At 37.4% G+C, this 12742-nt stretch overlaps 1 protein-coding gene and 1 long non-coding RNA gene across 21 annotated transcripts in view; one reads left to right on the forward strand and one right to left on the reverse strand.

The window, feature by feature from the left end:
• The window catches only part of CPNE4 (copine 4), a 694898-nt gene that overhangs the window by 59848 nt on the left and 622308 nt on the right, over positions 1–12742 (reverse strand). The window lies entirely within an intron of this gene.
• The window catches only part of LOC143657580 (uncharacterized), a 95283-nt gene that overhangs the window by 52330 nt on the left and 30211 nt on the right, over positions 1–12742 (forward strand). For 3 of the 4 annotated variants that reach the window (XR_013162906.1, XR_013162907.1, XR_013162908.1), the window contains exon 3: positions 9597–9686. The exons of the other annotated variant lie outside the window; for it this stretch is intronic. This is a non-coding gene — a long non-coding RNA (uncharacterized LOC143657580). The remainder of the gene's footprint in view (positions 1–9596; positions 9687–12742) is intronic. 4 annotated transcript variants of the gene reach the window in all.

Below are 12742 nucleotides of genomic sequence, written 5' to 3' on the forward strand. Positions count from 1 at the left end.
GTGAAGGATAAAGTAGCAAACATAGAAAAAATAATGGATAGCTACAATGATAGATTTAAAGAGACAGAAGATAGAATTAGTGATTTGGAGGATGGAACATCTGAATTCCAAAAAGAAACAGAAACTATAGGGAAAAGAATGGAAAAATTTGAACAGGGTATCAGGGAACTCAAGGACAATATGAACCGCACAAATATACGTGTTGTGGGTGTCCCAGAAGGAGAAGAGAAGGGAAAAGGAGGAGAAAAACTAATGGAAGAAATTTTCACTGAAAATTTCCCAACTCTTATGAAAGACCTAAAATTACAGATCCAAGAAGTGCAGCGCACCCCAAAGAGATTAGACCCAAATAGGCGTTCTCCAAGACACTTACTAGTTAGAATGTCAGAGGTCAAAGAGAAAGAGAAGATCTTGAAAGCAGCAAGAGAAAAACAATCCATTACATACAAGGGAAACCCAATAAGACTTTGTGTAGATTTCTCAGCAGAAACCATGGAAGCTAGAAGACAGTGGGATGATATATTTAAAATACTAAAAGAGAAAAACTGCCAACCAAGACTCCTATATCCAGCAAAATTATCCTTCAAAAATGAGGGAGAAATGAAAACATTCTCAGACAAAAAGTCACTGAAAGAATTTGTGACCAAGAGACCAGCTCTGCAAGAAATACTAAAGGGAGCACTAGAGTCAGATACAAAAAGACAGAAGAGAGAGATATGGAAAAGAGTGTAGAAAGAAGGAAAATCAGATATGATATATATAATACAAAAGGCAAAATGTTAGAGGAAAATATTATCCAAACAGTAATAACACTAAATGTCAATGGACTGAATTCCCCAATCAAAAGACAATGATTGGCAGAATGGATTAAAAAACAGGATCCTTCTATATGCTGTCTACAGGAAACACATCTTAGACCCAAAGATAAACATAGGTTGAAAGTGAAAGGTTGGGAAAAGATATTTCATGCAAATAACAACCAGAAAAGAGCAGGAGTGGCTATACTAATATCCAACAAATTAGACTTCAAATGTAAAACAGTTAAAAGAGACAAAGAAGGACACTATATACTAATAAAAGGAACAATTAAACAAGAAGACATAACAATCATAAATATTTACGCACCGAATCAGAATGCCCCAAAATACGTGAGGAATATACTGCAAACACTGAAAAGGGAAATAGACTCATATACCATAATAGTTGGAGACTTCAACTCACCACTCTCATCAAGGGACAGAACATCTAGACAGAGGATCAACAAAGAAATAGAGAATCTGAATATTACTATAAATGAACTAGACTTAATAGACATTTATAGGACATTACATCCCACAACAGCAGGATACACCTTTTTCTCAAGTGCTCATGGATCATTCTCAAAGATAGACCATATGCTGGGTCACAAAGCAAGTCTCAACAAATTTAAAAAGATTGAAATCTTACACAACACTTTCTCGGACCATAAAGGAATGATGTTGGAAATCAATAATAGGCAGAGTGCCAGAAAATTCACAAATACGTGGAGGCTCAACAACACACTCCTAAACAACGACTGGGTCAAAGAAGAAATTGCAAGAGAAATTAGCAAATACCTCGAGGCGAATGAAAATGAAAACACAACATATCAAAACTTATGGGACGCAGCAAAGGCAGTGCTAAGAGGGAAATTTATTGCTCTAAATGCCTATATCAGAAAAGAAGAAAAGGCAAAAATTCAGGAATTAACTATCCATTTGGAAGAACTGGAGAAAGAACAGCAAGCTAACCCCAAAGCAAGCAAAAGGAAAGAAATAACAAAGATTAGAGCACAAATAAATGAAATTGAAAACATGAAAACAATAGAGAAAATCAATAAGGCCAGAAGTTGGTTCTATGAGAAAATCAATAAGATTGATGGGCCCCTAGCAAGATTGACAAAAAGAAGAAGAGAGAGGATGCAAATAAATAAGATCAGAAATGGAAGAGGAGACATAACTACTGACCTCACAGAAATAAAGGAGGTAATAACAGGATACTATGAACAACTTTACGCTAATAAATACAACAATTTAGAGGAAATGGACGGGTTCCTGGAAAGACATGAACAACCAACTTTGACTCAAGAAGACATAGATGACCTCAACAAACCAATCACAAGTAAAGAAATTGAATTAGTCATTCAAAAGCTTCCTAAAAAGAAAAGTCCAGGACCAGATGGCTTCACATGTGAATTCTACCAAACGTTCCAGAAAGAATTAGTACCAATTCTCTTCAAACTCTTCAAAAAAATCGAAGTGGAGGGAAAACTACCTAATTCATTCTATGAAGCCAACATCACCCTCATACCAAAACCAGGCAAAGATATTACAAAAAAAGAAAACTACAGACCAATCTCTCTAATGAATACAGATGCAAAAATCCTCAATAAAATTCTAGCAAATCGTATCCAACAACACATTAAAAGAATTATACATCATGACCAAGTAGGATTCATCCCAGGTATGCAAGGATGGTTCAACATAAGAAAATCAATTAATGTAATACACCATATCAACAAATCAAAGCAGAAAAATCACATGATCATCTCAATTGATGCAGAGAAGGCATTCGACAAGATTCAACATCCTTTCCTGTTGAAAACACTTCAAAAGATAGGAATACAAGGGAACTTCCTTAAAATGATAGAGGGAATATATGAAAAACCCACAGCTAATATCATCCTCAATGGGGAAAAATTGAAAACTTTCCCCCTAAGATCAGGAACAAGACAAGGATGTCCACTATCACCACTATTATTCAACATTGTGTTGGAGGTTCTAGCCAGAGCAATTAGACAAGAAAAAGAAATACAAGGCATCAAAATTGGAAAGGAAGAAGTAAAACTATCACTGTTTGCAGACGATATGATACTATACGTCGAAAACCCGGAAAAATCCACAACAAAACTACTAGAGCTAATAAATGAGTACAGCAAAGTAGCAGGTTACAAGATCAACATTCAAAAATCCGTAGCATTTCTATACACTAGTAATGAACAAGCTGAGGGGGAAATCAAGAAACGAATCCCATTTACAATTGCAACTAAAAGAATAAAATACCTAGGAATCAATTTAACTAAAGAGACAAAAAACCTATATAAAGAAAACTACAAAAAACTGCTAAAAGAAATCACAGAAGACCTAAATAGATGGAAGGGCATACCGTGTTCATGGATTGGAAGACTAAATATAGTTAAGATGTCAATCCTACCTAAATTGATTTACAGATTCAATGCAATACCAACCAAAATCCCAACAACTTATTTTTCAGAAATAGAAAAACCAATAAGCAAATTTATCTGGAAGGGCAGGGTGCCCCGAATTGCTAAAAACATCTTGAGGAAAAAAAACGAAGCTGGAGGTCTCGCGCTGCCTGACTGTAAGGCATATTATGAAGCCACAGTGGTCAAAACAGCATGGTATTGGCATAAAGATAGATATATCGACCAATGGAATCGAATAGAGTGCTCAGATATAGACCCTCTCATCTATGGACATTTGATCTTTGATAAGGCAGTCAAGCCAACTCACCTGGGACAGAGCAGTCTCTTCAATAAATGGTGCCTAGAGAACTGGATATCCATATGCAAAAGAATGAAAGAAGACCCATCTCTCACACCTTATACAAAAGTTAACTCAAAATGGATCAAAGATCTAAACATTAGGTCTAAGACCATAAAACAGTTAGAGGAAAATGTTGGGAGATATCTTATGGATCTTACAACTGGAGGCGGTTTTATGGACCTTAAACCTAAAGCAAGAGCACTGAAGAAGGAAATAAATAAATGGGAACTCCTCAAAATTAAACACTTTTGTGCATCAAAGAACTTCATCAAGAAAGTAGAAAGACAGCCTTCACAATGGGAGACAATATTTGGAAATGATATATCAGATAAAGGTCTAGTATCCAGAATTTATAAAGAGATTGTTCATCTCAACAACAAAAAGACAGCCAACCCAATTACAAAATGGGAAAAAGACTTGAACAGACACCTCTCAGAAGAGGAAATACGGATGGCCAAGAGGCACATGAAGAGATGCTCAATTTCCCTGGCCATTAGAGAAATGCAAATCAAAACCACAATGAGATATCATCTCACACCCACCAGAATGGCCATTATCAACAAAACAGAAAATGACAAGTGCTGGAGAGGATGCGGAGAAAGAGGCACACTTATCCACTGTTGGTGGGAATGTCAAAGGGTGCAACCCCTGTGGAAGGCAGTTTGGCGGTTCCTCAAAAAGCTGAATATAGAATTGCCATACGACCCAGCAATTCCATTGCTAGGTATCTACTCAAAGGACTTAAGGGCAAAGACACAAACGGACATTTGCACACCAATGTTTATAGCAGCATTATTTACAATTGCAAAGAGATGGAAACAGCCAAAATCTCCATCAACAGAAGAGTGGCTAAACAAACTGTGGTATATACATACGATGGAATATTATGCAGCTTTAAGACAAGATAAACTTATGAACCATGTAATAACATGGATGGACCTAGAGAATATTATGCTGAGTGAATCCAGCCAAAAACTAAAGGACAAATACTGTATGGTCCCACTGATGTGAACGGACATTCGAGAATAAACTTGAAATATGTCATTGGTAACAGAGTTCAGCAGGAGTTAGAAACAGGGTAAGACAATGGGTAATTGAAGCTGAAGGGATACAGACTGTGCAACAGGACTAGATACAAAAACTCAAAAATGGACAGCACAATAATACCTAATTGTAAAGTAATCATGTTAAAACACTGAATGAAGCTGCATCTGAGCTATAGGTTTTTGTTTTGTTTTGTTTTGTTTTGTTTTGATTTTACTATTATTACTTTTATTTTTTTCTCTATATTAACATTCTATATCTTTTTCGGTTATGTTGCTAGTTCTTCTAAACCAATGCAAATGTACTAAGAAATGATGATCATGCATCTATGTGATGATGTTAAGAATTAATGATTGCATGTGTAGAATGGTATGATCTCTAAATGTTGGGTTAATTTCTTTTTTTCCGTTAATTAAAAAAAAAAAAAAAGAGAAGGGATAATTGGAGCTGAAGGGATACAGACTGTACAACGGGACTGGATATAAAAACTCAGAAATGGACAGCACAATACTACCCAATTGTAATGCAATTATGTTAAAACACTGAATGAAGCTGCATGTGAGGTATAGGTTTTTTGTTTTTGTTTTTTTTGTTTTTTTTTCTTTCTATTATTGTTTTAATTCTTATTCTGTTGTCTTTTTATTTCTTTTTCTAAATCGATGCAAATGTACTAAGAAATGATGAATATGCAACTATGTGATGTTATTAAGAATTACTGATTCTACATGTAGATTGGAATGATTTCTAATTGCTTTGTTAATTCTTTTTTTAATTAATAAAAAAAAAAAAAAAAAAAGAAAGGCTCCTCTAAGAGGCTCATAGTAATGAAGGATTGAGAACAAGGGCATGGACACACACACACACACACACACACACACACACACACACACACATAAATGCTCTTCATAGACCAGTGTGTGACCAGAAGGCTATAGGGCATATGTACAATAAGAATCAACAAAACCGGGTAGAAGATCAAAATCCTTTTATGGTCAATAGGACCCTATTTCTCCAGCCTTATTTTCCCCCACTTTCTCCCTCATTCTTAAGACTTCATCCACATAGGCATTCTTTCATATTCCCTTTTGCCTCAAGGCCTTAGCATATGCTGTTCCCTCTGCCAGGTATGTTTTTTTCTCCAACTTTTTCTAGATATCTGTTCAAATTTCAGATATCAGCTCAAATGCCCCTTCCTCGTGTATTTAAACTAGACCTAGCTTGTTATAAACTTTCTTCTCTCCTTGTACCTGTCTTTCTTTGAAGAGTTTGGGATTGAGTGTTTTCATGATTACCTGATTAATTTCCATCTCCCCCTAAACAGTGAGTTACCTAAGGAGCAGTAACTATTTCTCTTTTGTTTCTCATTTTATGCTTAACAGCTAACACAGAGCTTTGTGTATTTTAGATGCTTAATAGATTACACAGAACTTCGTGTATTTTAGATGCTTAATAGATATTTGTAGAATGACTATGTGGTAGAATTGTTTAACTATCAATCAAGTATTTGTGCTCCCCTTCCACGGTGAAAGGTTGCTGCTGGATGTGCTTCATTTCCCAGCCATGTGACATGATTAATTGCCACAAAGGGAGTGTAATGTGTTTCACTCCTGTGCTGAAGTGGTTTGCTTTTCCCATCTGCAGGATGGAGATGAAAGACATTGAGGGTTTAGAGGTTGATGGGGCCATAGGTATACAGAGTCTGGATCTCTGAATCATGTATGAAGGCTACCCAAGGAATACTCAATTAGACTCTACTGACTAAAAGCTAAACTTCCATTTACTAAGTCAAAAGAATTCAGCCTTTTTTAAAAAAATAGGAACTGGTATCACCTTAACTAATACACAAAAAGGAATGAATGAAAAATTGAAACATAATCCAGATGCAATGAGAATAGAGCTGATTCTCTAGTGCACATTAGCTAAGAATTTTGAACACCATTTAACAAAAAGGAACTAGAAATTACTAGAAATCTCATTTCTTGTGGTATTTATGTTTGTTCATGTTAACTATGTAACAAAATGCATACAGCTTTCATTCCAAACCATGGGTTTTCTTGTTCTTCCCTTATTCAGTTGATTAAAGAGTCCTTGCTGGAACTGGTACACACGAGTATCTGGACTAAATGGACAACAGCTGACTTTTCAAGCCAGGATGCTCATGCTCAAAATGAGCAAAAGTAGGCCAGCATAACCCTTTTAAAAAATGCTGTCTTACCGAGATTTTGTCATTCATTGCTTCTACCATCAAGAAGCTTACAGTCAGGCGGGCCACGGTGGCTCAACAGGCAAGAATGCTTGCCTGCCGTGCCAGAGGACCCAGGTTCAATTCCTGGTGCTTGCCCATGTAAAAAAAAAAAAAAGTCTATCAGGAAAGATAGTTAACTAAGCAGTTACAATGTGGCATGAGAAATGATATGCTAGACAGTGTACAGGGTACTATGGAAACAATTTGCCAATCCAATGTAGCAGATACTATCAATATGTCCCACCTGAGTCACACTGGATCCATTTACCATCTGGAGCACACCAGCTCCTGAAGTCCCTTCCCAACAGTCAGCGCCTGTATCTCTTCGATGGAGCACTGTCCTTAGCCTGCCAAACTGTTTTTCCTGTGCTTGGAGTAGTTGAAGTGCTTGGGGTAGTCCTTAACCAGGGAAAGTTGAAATGTTTCTCTTACTGGGACAACTTGAGATGTGACTACATTATTTCCAGAGATCCCTGGTGGGATTGAGCCAAAATTCCCCTTTGTGAGATAGCCTAGCCTTGCTTTGCCTCCTCCCCTTTTCTGGTTCCACTTCTCCACTTCACTATCAGTTATTATGGGAAGACATTCACATAAATCCTTCTCTCAGGGTTAGCTTCTGGAGGATCCAACTTAAGACAGTCATTTAACAGCCCAGAAAGTCAGGGAAGGTTTCTTGGAAGAAATGCTACTTAAACTGATGTCTGACAAATAAGAAGAGTCATCTAAGTGTATAGGTGGTACGTGGAAAAAAAAGTGTTCTAGCAGAATGGAAAGTACATTCAAAGGCTCCTCCTAGACAGGTTGCACTTGGGTGCAAGTTACTCCTCCTAAATCCAACTTATTTTTTCCATTTTGGCTACTTTTACAGTTATCTCACATTTCCCTTAAACTGATGTTAACAATACAAACTCCCTCCCTGTTTCCTCATGATCAGCATTTCTCAGGGGGTATGTATTTTTTTTAATGCAAAACAAACTATATTTGTTCCTCATTTATTGATGGATTCATTGCCTGTATCGGTGTGAATAATACCTTAGCAGAAAATGGGAGTAGTGCAGCCCATTATGCTTAGTGATACAAATTATCCTGGATGGAGAAGGTCCATGTTCTTCAATATCGTTGCGGTTGTGCCATCAATTTAATAACCGAATGCTAAGGACCATTAACCTAGTACTGTTTGCTGTATCCTTATTTATAATAATGCCCAAGAGTAACATGCAATTAACTCTGTGACTGATTGACAAAATAAATCGCAAGGTAATCAATCATGTTGCTTAAACACTTGTCAACAGGCTACACCTGGGATATGAAAGTAGCGTTGTGATGTTTCCGTGCTTTCCTGTCTACACTGTTGCTCTGGACTGCCTTGAGAACTAACACTGGGCTTTACTGTCAGATCCATTCTCAAAGCTGTTGCTGCACCTTGATATTCTGTCCAGTTGTCTAGCTTGACCTTTTTCCTCTGACCTTTGTGAAGGTAACCCCTATGAAGGGTCTCTTAGTTCCTCCTTTCCTGGAATATTTTTCTCTTTTTAGATAAAATAGTCTTTAATAGCCTTCTTTAATAAAATAGCACTCAGGCCACCAAAGTTGGCAGTGGAAGGAAGAATCTCAGAGTGAGTAAAAAAGTAAAAACAGGTGAAACATAAGACCAGTACTTCCCTAGGAGTATTCACTGATTAGTAGTCCCAGATATTTTTTTTTCTTTGCCTACCAGTCCCTGTTTTCACTTAGTATTTCTTCCATCATTTGTCTTTAAAACTACCAATTTACATTCGTCTATGATAACTTTTCCTCACTAAGGCCATTTTGTAACTCATGCTCCTCTTTGCACTGACCAGGAAATGAGAAATGCCTTTTAACTGCTCTATGAACAAGGGTAGATGAGACCAAACTAGAGCTTTTCTCTCAAATATGAACTGTTTTGTTAAGTTCATAGTGACTCAGAAGGGACAGCTGCTCTGCCTGTGGTTACTACTTATAACTTTAGAAACCCCAGGTTCTATATGGTCAAAAGGAAATCTGAGACTATTGTGATTCATTCCAGAAAGAAAAATGGCTAGTGGAAATATACAACTCTATTATTAATATGAGTTTCTTCTGTGTGAAAACACAATATTCTGATGTTGCTACCTGTGGAAACTGGGCCCCTGTGGTTAGGTAGGGTCTTCTCCAATGGCAGGGTATTATTTCTAAGTATCAGTTATGGAAGAGGAGTCACATCCTTAGAGTGGTGAAAAAGAGGAATCCGTACTTGTCCTCTTGGCCTGTCTCTTTTAGAACTAGAGTATGATGGCACATACCTGACTTAGGCATTATCATTCACTCTCCCCACCTCTCTCTGTACATTCCCTTATCCTGACCCAGTGCAGACATCACCAATCAATCATTATATTTTTTATCCACTAGCCTGGATAAAACCTCAGACTCCTCCTCAATTTATCATCCCAGTTAGTTACTGTCTATTGATCTGAGTTGGAATGTGAGATTAAAACCTATTTTTTACTGTTGTTTTCAACTCTTGAGTCTAGATGTATGTTTATCTAGCACAAACCGATGGTAGGGGGGACCTAGGAGGGAAAGCAATCCCTGGAAGACAATGCCTTATCCAGTGGGGCAGTACAGTGAGCACTGGAGAGCAAGCCATATCTCGTAAACCAGATCATTTTAATTTTACACTACCCCTTGGTTTTAATTCACCTTTTCTCTCCCCTCTCTTTCAGTAACATTTGGTATGAATATTCTGATCTTATTGCAGCTGGGCTACAGAGTATACAGAGAATACCGTGTCCATGGTTCTCTCAGAGTGTAAGGTAAAGCTGGGTTACCTTGCGACTAGAGTATATCTGGGACTATTAATCAGTGAATACTCCTAGGGAAGTACTGGTCTTATGTTTCACCTGTTTTTACTTTTTTACTCACTCTGAGAGTCTTCCTTCCACTGCCAACTTTGGTGGCCTGAGTGCTATTTTATTAAAAAAGGTAGCTTTCCTTTTTGCTGTCTTCTTAAGACTTTCAAGAACTCAATGAGGTAGTAAGAAATGACACCTTCATTCATAGAAATCACCATTCTACCTCTCATTCTCCCATTCTTCTTTTAAGAAAGCCATATATCTTTCATGCCCAGTCTTTCTAATTTAATGTCACTAAAAGCACTTGATCATGCAGTAAATACCAAGGATTCCTGATTACCTGAGACCCCAACATTCTGAGGATATAATGATGATGGTGATTTCTCCAGCACGAGATTCTAAGAGAGCCATGGGAACCTTACCTTATTCTCTGTCCTTACTTACATAGCTTCTAAGATGCTTCCTGGAGCTATGATCTGTGAAGAGGTGAACAAATTGGCAAATATGGGCCATGCAAAATCTTATTATTCATATTTGTAAATATCACCTTGTCAGGCATGTATGTGTTTATAAACTTAAGTATTATTTTGACACCTGTGTGAAAAAAGAGTTTGTAAGCAACCTTTAGGAAGCTCCTTTCAGAGATGTCAGTTTGGCATGCCATCTGGCTTACTTGAAAGATTTGGGACACATAACCACTGCTATATGGACCATCACTTTGTGTCTCTCTGGTCATATACAAATTATTCACTTGGCAGACACTTTGTAAGTCCACTAATTAAGGGGCATCCAATTGCTCCTTCTGACCCTGTGTTGGGCTTCTACAAAATTTTTCATCAGAGCCCAAATGCCATTCCAAACAATAGCAATCAGGCAGTAAAAAATGGTATTTAAGACTTTTTAAAAAATGAATAAAGAATTTTGTGGATTGTTAATTGCCTTGGTGGTTGGTCTGCCACTTGTTTGATTTTGTCCCCCAGCCCAGCAGCTTGAGAAATATGGACCCACATTGTTTCAAATGAGTTGTTTGGTGTATTTTTATTGGAATATCCGAGGTTAGCAGGTAAGAGGTAGATCAAAGCGGAGAGGAAGAAAAGACAGAGAAGTTTACTGTGAAAGTTATAGATCTATTGTGTACATGTATACACTATTGATTCAGTCATTGTTTCATTCATTAAATCAAACCACATGCTCTTGACATGTGCTGGCAGGCTAGGAAATTTGCCACATACAAGTGAGTTTGAAACATGGTTACTGTCCTGACGGAGATTATCATATAGTATGGAAAACAAACCTATATTTGAAGTAACCTAAAACCAAAGTTAAGTTGTATGGCAATTTATTCGGAACTGCAGAGAAAGGTTAGTGTCAGCAAAGAGAAAATAATCTGTTGTGGCTGTATCCTCATTGGACATGAAGATGGAATGTGTGTTATTTGTCTCTATAATTTGTGGCAGGAAAAAGTAGGTGTTTAATAAATGCTTGATGAATGCAATTGAGAGGAATATGGAGGATTTCCTGAAAGAAGGCATTTTTGAAGTAGATCAGTTTGAAGAAGTGGAGGTTGGTTTAACAGAGAGGAAGTAGGAGGAAATTGTATAGGAAACTGAAGGAGCATAGAAATAGAGGAGGTGAGGGGGCAGTCTGGTAGGGCACCATAAGGGCAGGGAATAGTGAAAAGGGACAGACAAGGAATAGTGAAAGAGAACTAGTGCACACAGATGGCATTCACTATCAGATTAAGCTGCTCTCAGATTTGACCTCTCATAAATTTGAAGGGACATTCTTTTATTCTCACTCAGAAGTAACTAGTGATATAATACAAGCTTTTGCTCCCAATAAAGTTATGGGGATACTGCATTGTTCTCATGGGAAACAAAATCTCCCTGGGGTCTTCTGAAGCTCAGCGGTTCTCAAACTATCGTATGCACAAGAATCACTTGGAGGTCTTGTTAAAATACAGATTTCTGGGGCCCATCCCCCAAAGTTTCAGATTCAGCAGTTTGGGGGTAGGGCCTGAGGATTTACATTGCTACCATATTTTCAGGTGATGCTGATGTGCTTGTCCCTGGACCATCATTTGTGAACCTCTGTCTTAGATAAATATGCAGTTTCTTTCTCTCATATGTGCACCATTTCCCAAGACATAAGGAGAATCAAATATCATATGATGGCTGAAATGAGTAGATACAGAAATGTTTTCCAGAGGCTGCTGTTTCAAATATGCTACTGTCAGGTACTATAAGAAAGTTTCTGGAATAAAAATTGCTTTAATTTCCAATTTATAAATCATTATACTCTAGAAGTTCCTTTTTTTTTGGAACTCAGTACATTATGCCCCTCAGAGTAACTATGCTGTAAATAGTGTTTAGGTCTCCAGCCCATCACAATGGGTCACTTAGAAAATGTGGAAAGCGCTCAGTTCTGCAATAGATAAGCAGGGAAAACACCATGGATATACCACTAGTCAAATCAGATACAATCTTGAATGTGTGTGTTTCACTCTGTCCAACAAATGAGGCTTGAAAGATCTGTGACCACTAACTTTTGATAAATCAAAATATATGTTAACACACTTAGGAACTTCACTAATTAAAGGACCCATAATCAAAAAATCAAACTAACACAGAGTGAATTTTTGAAATAATGAAATAATGCATAAAAGGAGTTCTAAAACTTTTTTTAAATGTGTTTTTAAAGTTGGAATTCATTTTTATATGTCATGATTTCTTATAGGAAAGGAAACTCAGTTCACATCGGCATCTCAGCCTCTGTAATGGTACTGACTCTGAATGCTCTGCTGGACAGGCTAGACTTCAGAATGTCTTGTACTCCTCAAGAAGGGTTTCTGAAGGGTTCTCTCCACACAGTTTTCCATAATGATGCCTCACACCTCTGCTCCACCATAATGCTGAAACATGAGAACTAACATCAGTGAACCCGTGATGTTTAGGAGGTAAACCAGATGACGCAGTCACTAGAGTGGCTCTGAATTCTGAACAACTTTCTCAGGACTA

The sequence above is a fragment of the Tamandua tetradactyla genome, chromosome 15 (assembly GCF_023851605.1).
Source record: "Tamandua tetradactyla isolate mTamTet1 chromosome 15, mTamTet1.pri, whole genome shotgun sequence".
Classification (NCBI taxonomy): Eukaryota; Metazoa; Chordata; class Mammalia; order Pilosa; family Myrmecophagidae; genus Tamandua; species Tamandua tetradactyla.